Consider the following 18,151-nt stretch of genomic DNA (forward strand, 5'->3'; position numbering starts at 1 on the left):
TATTTTAATGCACGATTCAAAACTTGCCTGTTGTCTGACTAGTATTAAAAATATAAGAATTTTCTTAATTCACAGAGTAAAAACTACCAAACAAAACTATCAAAATCCTTTCATATTTACAATAAAATCGGCGTAAATAAAGCGTGTCAAAAAGTAATGTACTTAAATGCGGGATTCGAAATTAAGACGTCGCTATAGCGTATAAAACATATCGGGACTTTAAAAACCTTGTAGCAATAGTTGCCAAAACGACGATTGAAAAATAAGTTGACATGCTATAATACTGGCACAAATAAACCACGCCAAAAAATTTTAATCTAAATTACCGAATCTTTACTCACGATTCGTATTAATGTCGTGTTAAAACATCGAAAAATTAAAAACCATGCATTAATGCTAAGCAGTAACTGCCGAAAAAGGAACAAAAGTAATTTAGATTTGTTATGAAGTTTGCGCAAATAAAGCGTTTACTATATAATCGTGTGAGCTGATGAAGAGTTGATATCTTTGTTTTTTCCAGGATTTTTATTAATAAAAATTTTTAATTTCATTTTATTTAAATAATTTTTTCTTCTCTTTTCACCATTCTGTAATTTTTTCCATGTTTCCATTCATTCTGAAATTAAACTATTATCCATTATTATTACATTCTGAATTATCCTTGATATTAAAGGGAGATAAATAGAAATAATTAAAAATTTTGGAAAAATCATTTTTATTTTTATCATATTACATAATACAAAAGTCCATTTAAACATAAATTTTAACGTTGAAAAATTTGTTCACAGAATTAAATTTAAAAAAATTAATATTTTGTCATTAAAAAAAAATGCTATTTAAATACTTTGATTTAAAGAAATATAAGGGTTAAAAATGATTAAAATTAAAACAAAACCCCTTCAGCTAAAAAGAATTAGCATTTAGTAGGGAATATACTCTAACTTTAAAACATTTATTTTAAATTAATCATAAGAGGCAGGGGCTGAGAGAGGGAAGAAAAAGAAGAAAGAAAAAAACGTTAATTTTGAAGGAATTATTTTACTTTAAAAAACTATTAAGATACTTGTTTTCAATTCCTTATGACCAATACTTTTTTAAAATGACACTTACTATTTACAGTTACACGTATATATTTAAAATCAATTAAAATTTACATTACTTTTCGAAACTTATTTTGATTTAATTTTTTAAAGTTAAAATTTAATGATATAGAAATCAATTCCCAGCATATGATCTGAAATGGTCTAAGTAGGAAGAAAATGGTTTAAAATTTTTTTTTATGGTTATCCTGTAATTTGCAAAGTTTTTAAATATTGTGATAATTTTATCTACTTGATCATATGATAGCTTTTTCGAGTTATTAAATAAAAAATTTTAATGATTTTGTTTGAAGACTGCTCTGTAATTTTTAACAGGCCAAATTCATTCTGGAAAACTGTGTTTCAACAGAAGCTGGTGTAGGCAGTATTAAACTTAGGGTAAATAACTTCATTAGTTTTGGAATCTATCACAAATGGTGTTCTTCCTTTCCTGATTTTTAAATCTCGTGAATACAAATAGCAATGTGCATTTACAATTTTCAAAAATCGCGATTTCAGAAACTTTGTGAAAATGGGTAGCAATAACTACTTAAAAGTCATTGGATTAACGATGGAATTGGCCTACATGAAGAACGTCAAAAAGTGATAACGAAAATCCGAAATTTGTGTATCGTAATAATGATGTATTAAAAATGTTAGGATTCTCAAAACTATGTGCAAATTCGTAGCATTAACTATCGGAAAAAAAGCGATCAAAAACTACATTGATTGAGACTGGGGGCATCCAAAACTTGAATATATAAATGTAAAATTTCCAAATTTTTTTAAAGGAAAAAAAAATTTGGAATTAATTTTTTTCATTTCGTTCAGATTCCTCTGGTTGTGCACCCCTATTATAGATAAAACATGGTCTGGATTTCATTGAAATTTACTTGAAATGTCTGGACAAGTCAGGGAAATTTTTTTTTCCTGTTTTAAGTGGGAACCCTTTATATTTTGGTGGAATATGTTTTAAGGTCATTATTTATATGTGTACCTGTAAAGAAGACTCCTGTATTTTACAACTATCTCCTGTTTACTCCTATATTCCCAAATTTCTCCGTATTTGTCGAAGAAATTAAAAAAAAAAAAACTTTTGGGCGATCAAATATCGACTGATGGCAAAAATAATTCTTTTATCTCGGAACAGGTTACCAGTGTGAGAATATGGCCAGTGCTGCAGTATGTTGAGTGTTAATAGTTTAAGTAATTATGCATAATGGTTTAAAGAAATGACTTTTAGATTAAGATTTATATGCATACTTTTTACTTCGATGAATGTAAGTGCTTATTGCCAGCTTCTCCTGGTCCCAGTTTTTGTATTTTTTAGAAAATTCACTAAAATTGATATGAAATAGAATTTTTGTACAGGCTTGATTTAAATAAGTATTACTTATACACAATGAAGCGAACCTCATTTACAGAAAACAGTTCAAAACCATTTTATACTGTTTTCAATACTCTCTTCTTAAATTAATCTCACAATGTTTGATGAATTAAATGATATTTGAAATAAATACATTGAGAATTCAGTTTTAATGCCTTATTAAATAGTTCTATTGATAAAAATATACTTCTGTGACCAATAACTAAGTCTCTGAGTCAAGTATTTCTATTTTATGTCCATTTAGGTCTTTCTTTTCGTACCAACAAAAAAAAATAATTATATTAATTCTATGAAAAATTATTTTACTAATTGGTATAGTTTGAATGTATATGTCATGTACTTTTTGAGTTAATATGAAAAAAAATTGTGCCTGTTAATGTACTAAAACAATTTCATTTCATTCTACTGTTAAAATATATTGTAATATTCCTGAATTTTCCCTCTAAGTATTTTACTTTGGAATAAACTTACAAAAACAAATAGTATGCAGAGGAATATTATCATTTGAAATAATAATAATTATACAAAATTAAATAAGCTTATCTATTCTCAAAAATACAACTCATTTCTGCTGCTTATGATAACTCAATTTTTAAAAACTATTAGCTTCCAGCTTTAAAAAGTGTGATTTCTGTTGGTGTTGTTTCTTCGTAGTTTTATTGTACCATGAGTACTCAAGATGGGTCATCTCTCTTTGAAAATAACCATTTAATGTACAGTATCTGATGAAATGATATTTTTATTCATTTAGAATGATCTAAAAATTCTAATTCTGCAACTTGAAATTAGAATATTTATAATTGAAGCACAAACATACTTACTAGTGTGATGAAACTAAATCACTAAGTAACATTTCTATTTCTATCAATGATTTTCCAACCTCATTAATTTACTTCCGAAGTGTTTACGAAGATCTTAAAAATTAGTTTAGAAAACACTATACCTTATATTAGAATTTATAGACATCTTTTTTGAAAGCAAAATCATTCGTACGGGAAACTGTAAAAAAACGTTTGGTGAAAGACTGCGGAAGATAGTTTCACACCTAAAATACCAAAAAAAACCTAAAAGTGTTTAAAGTAGGGGTGCACAATCTTTTTAAGAGAAGGGCCAATTGGACAGCAGGTTGACCAATTTGCTTGTCCAAGTATTTAGACAGATATTAGCAGTTATAGTATTTTTTATACCGAAACATCTATATACTAGATACTAAATTTTTTTTAATCAGTTAACTCAATAAAATTAAATTATTTTAAACATTAGACATAAAATTATAAATTAAAATTCAACAAATGCAAAATTGATATTTTTTTTAAAGTTTCCTTTTCATGAAAAAAAGAGAAAAAATACCGATTAAACAAAATGAGAAAAAAAAAACACTGGAAAAAAATTAAATGTGCAGTTCAAAATTCTCGGATTTTTTTTTTCTGAAAAGAAAATTCTATTTTTGATATTGTCTTGGGCTGCAGATCAAGAGATAGCGCACCCCTAGTTTAAAGTATTTTTTTTATCTATTTTAAGAAAGGTAATACTGGAACTTATTGAATAAAATTTTTAATCGGTGTATTTGTTTATTTTTAAAAAAAATTGTATTATCATTTATGTGAAAAATACATTAATTTCTGTTTTTAGAAAAGTACTGTAAATAATCATTTATTTTTATTCTTAGAGTGTTTCTAACTTTGAAAGTAAAATGACAGCTCTAGAAAGCAATGTGAAAGAGCTCAAAGATCAACAATCTAATCTACGAACAACAACTGAAAATTTCTCAGGAGAATTAGATGTTGTAAATGTGAGGGGTTATTCAATTATTGTCTTTTAAATTTAAATGTCTCTTACTCATTTATTGTGTTGATATTGACCAATATTTTTACAAATTTCTTGTCTAATAGCTAAATAATAGCTAAAATCCTGATTATTTAACATCCACACAAGACTGCAGATATATTAGAAAATCAAAATCCATGGATTATCTTGGTTGCCTTTTAGATAAACTTTCTAAAAGATTACGCTTTATAATCTGAATTAAGTTATTAAAAGTAAATACATTATTGCAATCATAAAATGACAGTTTATATCATGTTTGTATGACAGTTTATATCATGTAAAAAAAATAAAGCGTGATAATTCAAAGATGTATATAAAATAACAAATCTGACAGTGCTTTTTAGTCCCGCAGTGGACTGATCATTAAGACAGGGTTCCCATCAGATCACCGAAGCCAAGCATCACTGGCTGCAGTCAGTGTGCGGGTGGGTGACCACTTGGATCAGTCTGCGTAGGGTCCTCGTTAAACTGTGCTACCGTAAAGTGCTGGACTTCGCGTGCAGGTCGTCAGGCTACCGAAGCGCGGGTGCCACCCCCTCTGCAGAGGATCAAAATTGTGATGGCATTTCTTCGGATCATCCTCAGAGATGTTTCCCAGACCGTCGCCAATAGCCCATTCTGTAGCTCTAGTGTGGCGTAAATGAGCAACAACAACGACAGTGCTTTATAAAAAAAAATTTTCATAGCTATGTGAATGATTTAATAAAGTTGTTACTTTTGTTACGCTGCATAGGTATTAACAGTTGATCATCATGGTTTGCTTTTGAAGTTATCCGAATCATACTTTATGAATCACAATTAAATTATGTGATAATGTATTTTTGTTGAATTCAGAGGGAAATATAATTTATATTCATGTGATGTATACATCATATGATCTGTACTATTACTAATTAAGAAATGTTATATGGATTTTAAAAAAATATTAAGATGGCAAGTGATTTCTTGTGTTGAAACTCTTAGAGTTATGTCAGATTATCAGAATTATACTTCTTCTTTTCCAACTCAAAAGCCTTGTGAGCTTTCTCTACAATAAAGTTCCATGTTTCTCCAGTTTAATATTTTTTTCTGGTTCTTTCTCAACCCGATCCAGCCATCTTAACTTTGATCTTCCTCCTTTCCTTTCATGATTTTCTAAGGCANTGTATACATCATATGATCAGTACTATTACTAATTATGAAGAAATGTTATATGGATTTTAAAAAAATATTAAGATGGCAAGTTAATTTTTCTATTTCATGGTTGCATGTTTTTCTCCATGCGTTACTTTAACTTATGTTATACTATGTTCAAAATTTCCTAATATATTTTCATATTGTTGAAGAAGGCCTAGGTTTCAGACCCATATGTTACTATTGGTCTTATTCGGGTTTTACATATTATACATTTTCTCAAAATTAATTTCCTTTTTAGTAATCATTATTTGCAAATATATTTCCATTTTGTGTCCATTTATTATGCAGTCAGGAATTTCACATTTATTGTTCATTTCCTGACCGTGATAAGTAATGAAAGACCCGTAAGAAAAGACCCTTAAAAATTTTATCAATTTTTAGACCTTGTATTTGTATTTGCTCTTCTGTCTTTGTCTTTATTATGCATTTTATTTTGGTTAGACCTATTTCATTTGCTTTTCCTGTAATTTCTTTTATTTGTTCTATTAGTCTACTTTTTTTTCTTGCATTAATTCCTGTATTGTGTGCATGGGCACAGACTTTTGTTGACTTTGTGAATATATTTCCTAGTTGTCGAATGATGTGATTCTCAAATGTAAGGTGATATTGAACAGCATAAATAATAGGGATTCACCTTGCTGAGCACATTTGTTAAACTCAAACGAAAATTTAGCTCTTCCACTTATATTTAAGTCTGTGATGATGGAATTATAACATTTGTTTCCCTATATTTCAAGAAAAATGCAAAAAGACTAAGAAATTTATCTGCTGTATCTGTGAGCAATGCTCTCGACATTAATGATATTAAAAATTTCCAGAACCAGACTTGAACTAGACTATGTCCAGAATTAGACTATGTATGCTTAAAAATTATTTCTCTGAAAAAAGCATGAATTCATAGTTTAAAGCTAAAATATTTTATATGCTTAAACAAATGTTTTTGAGTATGTTGCTGGTTATTTTTTTCCTTATTCCGCAAAGTATGGGGATTTTTGTAGATTTTTGAAATTTGCTAGTGTTTTTACTGTTCAATTTTATTTATTTTAGGTTACAGTTCAAGAATTGTCTAATTCTTCTGAATCAACTTCAAATTCATCTGTAGATACATCAAGGTAAGATGCTAAAGTCCAGACTGCTGTTCAACAAGGGGTAAGTTGAATTTGAAAAAAATCTTACTTTTTTTAAAGTTAGAACTATCAAACATCAGTGTTTCTCTACCTAGGTTCAGTAGAAAAAAATATTGAATTTATATACCAATATAAGCTATACATAATATGATGCCTCCTATTTTTCTATACACTTTCTGTCCAGGGTAGATTAACGGTAGAGCTGCCTTTTTACCTTCAAATCTTTGGCTAATTCATGCATTTTTAAAACTGTCATCAATTGAAAATTATCTGTACATTTTATGTACTCAGTTAATTAAATGATACTAGCCAATCAATTATTTATTTACTTTGCTTTCTGGCTTCCATAGAAGAATGTGTATTTTTTTCCTAATTTTTCTTAACAGGTATAAGCAAAATTCAAATCAATATTTGATTAATTCCCTCTTGTCACACCATTTGAAAAATAAAATTATATAATAAAAACATTTATATTTTAGTTACTTCACGATATAAAAATTTATATTAGATAAGATACATAAGCTATATAATAACAAGACATTTGCTTCTGGTTTTAAGTTCTGTCCATGGGCTGAATCCATTTATGGCTCAAGTTTGTTCCGATGCTTTGGTGGTAATTGTTTTCCATTTTGATGAAATGATTCAAAATGTTTTTGTTTTTTTAACTTTATAAAATTCTCCAAAAATTAGTTGGTTATAATTTAATAATAATAGATTTTATATTGCATTCTTTTTCTGGAGGCTTTTGTACTACCATTCAAAGAAATTTGTGAATTATTTTTTCTCAGCAAGCCAACTAATCACACATTTTTTTAACAATCGCTTGCAGCAATGTTTGTCGACAAATTGTTACAATTGTTGCATTAATGCTATTTTTTTCTGTTTCATTTTAACCTTTTATAACATATTTCAATTTTTAAAAGAAGGTTTTTTTTAAGAACCAACTATATATTAATTTTTAATTTTGCTGATTTGTTGGTAACTATTTGATTTTTAATTCAAAATTCGAATTGTATAGTTGTCACAATATCGAAAGGTCATAAATGTTACTTGCTTTCCAGAGATGATATTTCCAAAACTATTCCTCCATTTACCCTAAAAATCAAACAAAGACTAAGGAATGTATTGGAAACATATTTAATGATGTATAAACATAAATTTAATCTTTTTTTATTCATATGTGTATTAGCACGAAGAAGGAAAACGAAACTTAGTGTTTTAGTTCTGTACTGTACAAGACTCTAGTTGTTAAAACAAAAACAATTAACTACTCAAAACTAAAAAAACTATGTGTTTAGATTGNTTTTAGTACGAAGAAGGAAAACGAAACTTAGTGTTTTAGTTCTGTACTGTACAAGACTCTAGTTGTTAAAACAAAAACAATTAACTACTCAAAACTAAAAAAAACTATGTTTTTAGATTGGAATTCTTTAAATATTTTAATTTCAAATAAGAAAAAGAAAGTATAAAATTTAAAGAATTTTATCTTTTTTTTTCTATAGAAACAACAAAAAATTAGACAATTTTATATTTGTGACATTTATTTTTGTATAGTGAATCTCTTACTGCTAATTCAAAAAAAAGAACATTATTTAAAAATTCGTCTTGAAGTATTGGCTTAAAGAAAAAATGATCAATGAATTTTTTTAATAGCTTTGCTAAGATAAAATACTGTATACAGTACAGCTTAATATTGAAATGTAAATACAGTGACTCAGGAAATTGTTGGTACACTTATGACTTTCAATGATTAAAATCTATTGATTAAATGGATCCATTAATTAAAATAGATACTTAATAATAAAAATATATATTCTATTCTTAGCAAAACTGCTTGGATTATCTTAAAAACAAAGCAAAAGTTTATTTTTAAGAAATCAATCATCAAAAAGTAACAAAAACTTTATTGCATAAAAGTCATCTCACACTTTCAAAAAAATCTCGGCCCATTGGTAAATATTTTAATTTTTCTAATTAGTAATATTTAGTAGAGTTTCCTTTGACATATACAATAGCTTTTATAAGTTTGTAAATAAATGTTACTAGCTTTTTTTTTTGTCTTGTGAAATTCGAGCAGAATATTTTTTATTAAATTTTACAGAAACTTTATAACACTAAATTGTGAATTTATGTATTTTTCCACAAACTTTATAATTTTAATCTCTGATATGAAGTCCTTTTAAGCAATTTTATCACATATTGCCCAGTGCAATAGGACACAATATATTAATATAACAATATTCATTACTGATATACCTCTTATGATGACAAATAATCGACTTTCAAATTTGGTCTATTGTTTTATTATGACCATGAGGCATTTTTAAATGATAAAAGAAAATATTACGGTGAAGCAAAAATTAAAATAATTTTGCTATCACAAGTTTGATACTAAATTGCAAATACATATATTAAAAATTAGAGCAATAGACTATAATTTTAATTCTGAAATTGGAAAACATTTAAGTGTACGATGACTTTCGTGGGGTAAAACTTTTGTTACTATTTGATTATTGATATCTTAAAAATAAACTTTTGCTTTGTTTTTAAAATATTCCATGCAGTTTTGCTGAGATTAGATTATACATCTACCAATTCTGAAATATTCATTTAATTAATGAATTTTTATTTCCTATTTCAATAAAAGTTATAAGTGAACGAACACTTTTGGGAGCCACTGTAATTATAAAATTTATTTATATATAATCACCTGAAACTGTTTTCCTTTTTGCTTAATGAAAATATATTAAACAATATGTATCCATGGTTTTATTGGTCATTCGGTTTTTGACATTTGCTAAGTACACTTTGAGCAAAAACTACTTAAAGTAGCATATTAAAAAAAATTGTCTTCAATAAAAAAAATATATTCTACAAGCGAAACATATTATTTTCTCCACCTGTCTTAAAAATTAATGTTGTACTAAAACATCAAGAAATAAATAAAAAATCTTGCCAAATTAGCAAAAGAAATAATTTTTTCAAGATCATATGTTAAAAAAATAACATCCTACAATTTATAAGAAAAAAGAAACACAGACCTGAGAATTTTAAGATTTTTGCCTGGAAAACCTGGAAAAATCAGGGAAATTTAAAATCTAATTTGATTGGCCACCCTGATTTTATCGGTGGTTGGGCTGTCCAACATTTTAAGAGCGAAAGATTTTCTAAATAAGGCAAAAGTTTTTGGCTTTAATTTTAAGATTTCTGGGTAAAAAAGTAGCTGATTTCATTTTGGCAGTAACTTTTTTTGCTGAGTTAAGTTATAAACATTTTTGTTGAGATAATGTGTCCTGACGAAGTTGTGTAATTGGCTTACATTTAGAAGCGAAATTTAAATTTTCTTCGTCAAAAGTAAACAAGAACTTGTTTCTCCCAAAATTTTTCTTTGGTAAGTTGGCTATCAAAATTGTTCTAGAATAGCTATTTTCTACAATGAACTAACGTTTTATGATAATATTCAAACTTGTTTACAGTTGGCTAAGACTTAGGCTATATTTTCTGATAAATATATTTGCTATCAAAAATTTTTGATTTGTCCTACAATCTCTTATTATGGGTTAACGCATAAAGGCAAAGGTCAAACTTGCAGTTTCTAGTTCATAAAATAACTAAAACTTGATTCAGTCATAATTTCTTTGGCTGGTGATGAAATCAAGTTAATTTCACATCAAATTTTAATTTTAATTTATGGTTAATAATATTTAAAAATTAATTTAATGAAACATTTTACTATGTTAATCCCAATAATATTAGTTTTGCTTAGTATCTNTTATTTTACACTAGATCAGTATTTCAGGGGAACTGAATTTCGTTATCAAAGATTCATTTCCAAATCAAGTTAAATTCAAATCAAATTTTAATTTATGGTTAATAATATATTAAAATTAATTTAATGAAATATTTCACTATGTTAATCCCAATAATATTAGTTTTGTTTAGTATCTATTATAGTTTACGATTCTAAATTATTACAAATTTCATCTTCCATTACTGATTTAAAAGATTACCCTAAATACTATAAAATAAAAACGTAATTTATACTATGCTTAAATTTTAAATAAAAGTACTTAAGAGGTACAGAAATTTTTTCCTATATTTTTGAAGTGAATCGTGCAGTGTATATGAGATTTTGAGAAATGCTTTAGATAAATAATGTGGATGACTATTTTAATAGTGATGAAAAAGAGGCCCCTAAATTTTACACGCCATTTTAATTTTAGTTTACTCTTGGTCATATATTGGTTTTAGTCAAAACTTTCATTATATTTTAATTTACTCTATAATTTGTATTCTATGGTTTACTGTACTTTCAACTTGACGACATTTTCCTTTACATTTAATTATTTAGTTAGCAAAATTTCCACATTATGCTTTCCACTTTTTACTTTAAGCTTTACTTTACTAGCTGTTTTCTTTACTTTATATTTAGCTTTACATTACAGCTGTTTTCTTTAGTTTGAGTTTTCATCTGTGACAGAATTTTTCTGTAACAATGAGAAAGATTAAAAAAATGATTGTCTGTTAACAAATTTGCCATGTTAAAACAATTAAAAATGAAATTATCTGGTACTTTTTACTCAGTTAAAACCATTACATTGTAGATTGTTTAAAGTTTAATGCAAACAATATTGTTACCGTAATAAATTTTCATGTTTAAATTATTGCAAAACAATGAATAAGTCGTTTTTATTTAAATTCCTTGAATATAGACTGATGTGTATGTTTTTATGTATCATTTATATTAATTTGTAAATGATTAAAATATAAACAATAATATCGTCTATTCAAAAGGGTGTTTATGGTGAACGAAGAGCAAAGCTGGAAAGTTGGTTCAATTTTTATTAAGGACGTTTAAAAAAATTTCTAAAATTTTCTGTTGGCTTCATATAACCTTGTGCGATGTATTAAAATTACAAGCATTGAATTTTAAATATATTTTCGTATCATAATATGCCTGAATGTTTACTCTAACTAAAAAGTATACCTGAAAATTTATATTTTCAGGTAATATTCTGGGAGACCAGAATGTCTTAGCAGCGGCTTTTTCCTTAAACCTATTGAGTTGGTGACTGATATCAATGGGTACAAAAATATGCCACTTAAGACATTTAAAAGTAACTTTTTTTATTTTTATTAAATTATTTTTTTAAAAAAAATTCTTATTTGAAATATTCTAAGGCTGTAAAAATTTATTTAAACAATAAAAATAATAAATATGTGTCAAAATTTAGTGACTTTTAAAGTGAACGAAAATATCTGGGGGGGGGGATATATTTACTGTATATATTACAGCATCGAAATATGTGAATTATTTAAGAATTCTCCTTTTACATAATTTTTTCAACCATGAATCGATGGATTCTGAATTCCCAGAGTATTTTTTTACATAGATGTAATTCTACATTAAACAATTTTTAAAATAAGCAGTTGTTCATTTAAGACTTTTCGTCACTTTTTTGGTAGACTGGCCACATAGCGAGTAGTTATTTTCAGGTCTAATAAAAAGAGTTAAAGGGTTTTGCAGTTTGATTTTTTTTTTAAATATATATGCTTGGGACTGCTTGGAAATATAATTTCAAGTAAATAAAGATCTGCAATTGTAGGACTAAACTCAAACTGTATCAAATATTTTAAAGTCATGTAAAAAATAATTTTATTTAATGACAATTATGTATTTTCAACTTGTGTTTTACCAAAAGATTATCGACGTTTATTTTAAATAATGAAGGTTATGTATTGCATTTACAATTGGATGTTGTTTCTTTTACAATGAGTTTTGTTCTTAAATAAAATCATGATGCTGAGAAAAAGTTCTAATGTTTATCATGGTTTTCTTAATTACTGTATTGTGTAATTTATTCAACAATTTTATTACAAATCTTCAAAATTTTTAAAAAAAATGGATTTGTCTGGCATGATATTTGCTTTGATAAAANAAAAGTTCTAATGTTTATCATGGTTTTCTTAATTACTGTATTGTGTAATTTATTCAACAATTTTATTACAAATCTTCAAAATTTAAAAAAAATGGATTTGTCTGGCATGATATTTGCTTTGATAAAATTTTGTTAAATATAGCATTAGAAAATTTTTACAGTAGAATGTGCGGAAGTGTCATGTAAACTGTTAAATATATTTAAAATTTGGTTATTTATAAACTTTCGCTGTGATATAAGAAGCTATTATCTTTCAACCCTAATTTTAAAGTCTATCTTAAACTTGTGAGTATATTTATTATCAGCAGTGCATTTTATTTTAATTTTTGGAAATTTTTACATGATTATGTTAAAAAAATAATTATAATCGGAAAATTTCTTTAAATTTAAGCTGAATAACATTTACATTATGATAAAAAATTTCCAATCAATTCAGAGAAGAATATTGTTTTTATCCTTCATCAGAAAGGTGGTGTATATTCTTTGTGAAAACATCATGTGCAATTGCATCTTCATTTTTAAAAAGTCCCGTTTAAGACATTTACATATATTGTTATGCTTGTTTTCACTATGTTCTTAATGCATAATCTCTTATCAACGAAATACAAGCAATGGAATTTATTGATTTTAAACAAAAATTTTGTGATAGCAGCATTCTCATAAAAGTAAGTGATGGTAGTCAAATTTGGATCATTAATACAAAAGTCAACTTACAGTAAAAAAAGATGTGTTTTTTCGTCTCATTCTTGTATGCAATTAAATGTTAGAGCAAATTTAATTTTGATAAAATACAATTTTTACTACTTTTTTTTGCTTCGAAATTTAAATGTTTTGGCTAAAAAATTTTTGGCTAGTACATAGTACCTTTAAATAATTATTGTATCATCAAAAAGTTTAGATGTGTCAATGTAAAATGTCATATTATTTTTACATTACAAAAAATTGTCATCAAATTTTTTAAATTAAAATTCAGAAAGGCTTTTCTTGTTTCAATTCTTGAAAATATGATGTGAAATTAACTTTGATAATGAAATTCAGTTCCCCTGAAATACTGATCTAGTGTAAAATAAAATTGTTCCGAGTTTCATTATTCAAAAATGAAAAAGATATTAAACACGATTAAAAAAATTATAGGAAAAGATTAAAAGAAAAAATAGTTCTTCATCCTTATAGCAAGACTTAAAAGCCGAAATTTTTAGAAAAAAGCGATGATAGTAAAAATCTATAAAAAACATCGAAAAATGCACCTAAATAAAATCGCCGTCAAAAACAATAATTTAGGATTTAATTCTAATAAAAAAAATAGTTTTTAATCTCAAAAGAAACCTTTATCACTATAAAAAAATTTTTTTCGCATTGCCGCAAGTGGAGAACATTAAAAAAAATTTTTTTTTTCGTCATTAAAATCTGATTTAGTAATCTTGTAACGAACTAAAGCAAAAGAATTCTTCAGAATCTGGGATAGTGTGGTTGGTAGATCGCTGGGACTATGTTTAAGTCGCCGTGAGTTCGGTCCTCTCCGTTTAGTAAATGGTGACTAGTGCATGTTATTTCTGTCGGATCACAATATCCCCCATGTTTCCATAACAAATCAAACTTCTGGAGGAACTGAATTGGAGCTAGATTGATCTCTGGTTCAGATCAGAATTATGATCGGTGGATTAATGAATGGATGTATACCACCCTTTAAACGGGCTGTGACTTATGTCTATTTCGGAAGTCACATTCTTGCTAGGAGATGGTGCCACTGAAGAACAAGAAACGCACCCTCTGCTGAAAGTTTCGATGGAAATAGCATCTTTCTTATGTAATACAAGAAGTCCAAATCACTGATTTTGGAGCACATGGTGCAATTTTGGCGGGAAATGTAGCGTCAGGTGGCTAATGGCAGGCAATTGTTTAATATATATATATTNTTAATTCTAAAAAAAAAATAGTTTTTAATCTCAAAAGAAACCTTTATCACTGTAAATCTGTTTTTCGCATTGCCGCAAGTGGAGAACATAAAAAAAAATAATTTTCTTCATCATTAAAATCTTATTTAGTAATCTTGTAACGCCCTAAAACGAAAGAATTCTTCAGAATCTGGGATAGCGTGGTTGGTAGATCGCTGGGACTATGTTTAAGTCGCCGCGAGTTCGGTCCTCTCCGTTTAGTAAATGGTGACTAGTGCATGTTATTTCTGTCGGATCACAAAATCCCCCATGTTTCCATAACAAATCAAACTTCTGGAGGAACTGAATTGGAGCTAGATTGATCTCTGATTCAGATCAGAATTATGATCGGTGGATTAATGAATGGATGTATACCACCCTTTAAACGGGCTGTGACTTATGTCTGTTTCGGAAGTCCCATTCTTGCTAGGAGATGGTGCCACTGAGGAACAAGAAACACACCCTCTGCTGAAAGTTTCGGTGGAAATAGCATCTTTCTTATGTAATACAAGAAGTCGAAATCACTGATTTTGGAGCACATGGTGTAATTTTGGCGGGAAATGTAGTGTCAGGTGGCTAATGGCAGGCAATTCTTTAATATATATATATTTAGACTCTCTGTTTTCCGGTGTCGACTGATAATTAATCTCCATACTTAGAAAGTCAATTTTAGTTGACAGAGGTATGGGAAAGAATTGGGTATTGTAATAATATTGTAATACAGTGTTGTAATAAAATTTTTCTTCGAGCAAATAAGCAATAGTGACCACATATTTATATGTGTCGTAAATTTATTATTATTTGAAATGGTTGATATTTTATTCATATCTTATTGATTACTTTGCATTTTAAAGGACAGGATGTTGTCTTTATGATGGAGAATAGTATTGTGTGATTCATCATAACTTTGGTAAGAATTATATTCTACTGCTTCAGTAAATTTCCTGGTCGTTCAAATACAACAAAAGCACCTAAAGTCGGAAAGGGATTTGCTCACTTTTTCGGGCAAAGTGGGAGGAAGGTTATGAGCGATGTCTGATAATAAAAATTGAAATAAATTCAAGCTCAAATTTACTAGTATATCATACAAATTTACTAGTCAAAATACAAATTTGTTGTTTCTGGGTCATAAATGGTATAGGTTCTTCTCTAGTTCATAGGTTTCGTGTTAATATCTATTTAAATATTTAATAGGCATTTTAATTTTTAATACAATAATTTATTGACGATCTTATTAAATTGGTATTAATTTAAAAGTTAAGAAAGAGTAACTAAGTACTGTTCCCTGCAGTACATTATCCGGCTTAACTAAATATTCGATTTGTGCTTTGAATACCGAGAACTATCCTGAAAATTTTTATATTCCTGTTAGGAAAAAAAAATTACATAGTATATTGCATGATTGACATTATTTAAAAATTGGAATATGAAATTTAAAATTGAAATTGTCTCTAAAAAAAAATTAAAAATTTTATGTGAAAGAAAAAATATTTTTTACTCCATAACTTTGGTACACATTACAAATGAGAAAAATATGCTTCATATATTACATATTTGTTTATTCAAGAAATAGGTTTACAGAACTGTTTGTTAACAGAATGTCATTATACTTTCAATCAGAGGCTTGATAAATTTATTTAATTACTGTTATTTATATGTTTACCATTTTATAAAGAAAGAATTTAGTACAATATAGTAATAAGTAACTTTTTGTTCCAAATGTGATGTTTTTGCTGTTTTTGTTAACTGTTTAAAAGATATTTTCAACATGCTTCCCGAAGTTCCAATAAATGTTAAATATATCTTTTTACCTAAACAGAAAACTGCAAACGTTACACGGAGGGAAAAACCGCGAAAACCTTATATGATTAGCCCAACGATTTTAACCCTTGACCCATTAACAGTGATAATCTTACACTTAAATTTCTGGTCGGTGCAAACCGGGAGTAAAACCCACATAGACCAGTCATTGAACCCGGGACACCTCATTGGGAGGGGAATTTCTTTTCTGCTGCGCCATCGTGATTCCTCCTTGACAATTTTATTTTATATTGTCATTTCATACAGTCATGGAACAGCAGATCCAGTTTTGGATTTACGACTATCAATGTTCAACTACATAGATTTGTAATTTTGAGCCCAATCCAGAAGACAAGATATCAAGTATAGGGGGAAATTTGCCTCCATAGAGGACTTTTTTTGATAAAACTAAACCGCATTTGCGTTACACGGCGTAGAAAACCACTAAAACCTCCCACTGTTAATCTGGCCGCTATGGGACTCAAACCAGAGTGACCACCCACCTCGAAAACCTGGAATTATGAGGGAATTTTTTTATACTGGAATAAAACTGGAAAAGTCAGGGAAATTTGGATTAAGACCTGGAAAAATCAGGGAATTCCAAAGAAAAGCTGGAATTTTTATCTTAATTAAAATTATTTTACCATCCATTACATCCACACTTATTTAGACGTAAATTTATCGTAAAAAAGTTGAAATATCATCAACTCAGTAATACTTTTCTTGCATTAAAATTCATGCGGAACTAGAATACCATTGCAAACTCTTTTGTGTTGGGAAATGAATGGAGAAATCNTATTTAGACGTAAATTTATCGTAAAAAAGTTGAAATATCATCAACTCAGTAATACTTTTCTTGCATTAAAATTCATGTGAAACTAGAATACCATTGCAAACTCTTTTGTGTTGGGAAATGAATGCAGAAATCTTTTTCCTCTTTGTAGATTATGGGACTATGCAGTTTAAGAAAGGCAAAAATGTGGAAGAAAGGATTAAGATATTTGCTTCTGTTTATAAAAGTAGCGTTTAATTTTTTTTTCTTTAAATCTTCTTTTAATCTGTGGGCTGAATTCATTAATTGTTCCAGTTTGTTCCGATGCTTTGGGAGTATTTTTTTCTTTTAACAAAATGATTCAAAATGTTTTAGTATTTTTAACTTTATAAAATTCTTCAAAAAATAATTGTTCATAATTTAATTAGAGATTTTATCTTGAAAATTTGAAAAGTTAAAAGAGATGAAATTGAAATCTTGAAAAGATTTTATCTTTTTTTGAAAGCTTTTGTCCAATGAATTATTTTTTTCTGGATTTCATGATAACTTTTATTTTTATATTTCCGAAATTGTTTCTCCTTTTACCCTGTAAAGCTGCCAAAACCAAGGGAATATATGGAAAACATGTTAAATGACATATAAACTTAGAATGGAATTTTTTTTATTTATATTTGTTTGTTAGAAAGAAGGAAAACAAAACTGCTTTTTTGTTCTGCACTGTACAGGGACAGGTTTCAAGTTGGGCAACCAAATGACCAAAATTTTAAACTTAATATTAAGTAAACTAAGTATTATTTCCAAGGTAAAAAATTGAAGATTTAGAAATAAAGATTTTTAACTTATAAATATCACTTTTCAATAAGTCATAGGCTGTTAAATGAAGGGCAACATCATTTGAAATTTTCATCCATGGTAAGATAATCTGTAACAAAGTACAGTTTTTTTTAAAAAAGAATTCACACTAATAAGAGAAAATGGAAAGAAGAATAATTAAAGTAAACTATAACAAAAGAGGTTATCTTGCACAAATATGTAGNTGAAGGGCAACATCATTTGAAATTTTCATCCATGGTAAGATAATCTGTAACAAAGTACAGTTTTTTTTAAAAA

General features: G+C 27.5%; 1 long non-coding RNA gene across 1 annotated transcript; it reads left to right on the top strand.

The window, feature by feature from the left end:
* Positions 1-681: 681 nt before the first annotated feature.
* LOC107449082 (uncharacterized) lies at positions 682-17,015 on the top strand. The gene is made up of 3 exons (XR_011637692.1): positions 682-4,258; positions 6,517-6,618; positions 15,324-17,015. It is a non-coding gene; the product is annotated as an uncharacterized lncRNA (long non-coding RNA).
* The last annotated feature ends 1,136 nt before the right edge of the window (positions 17,016-18,151 follow it).

Source organism: Parasteatoda tepidariorum, chromosome 9 (genome assembly GCF_043381705.1).
Source record: "Parasteatoda tepidariorum isolate YZ-2023 chromosome 9, CAS_Ptep_4.0, whole genome shotgun sequence".
Classification (NCBI taxonomy): domain Eukaryota; kingdom Metazoa; phylum Arthropoda; class Arachnida; order Araneae; family Theridiidae; genus Parasteatoda; species Parasteatoda tepidariorum.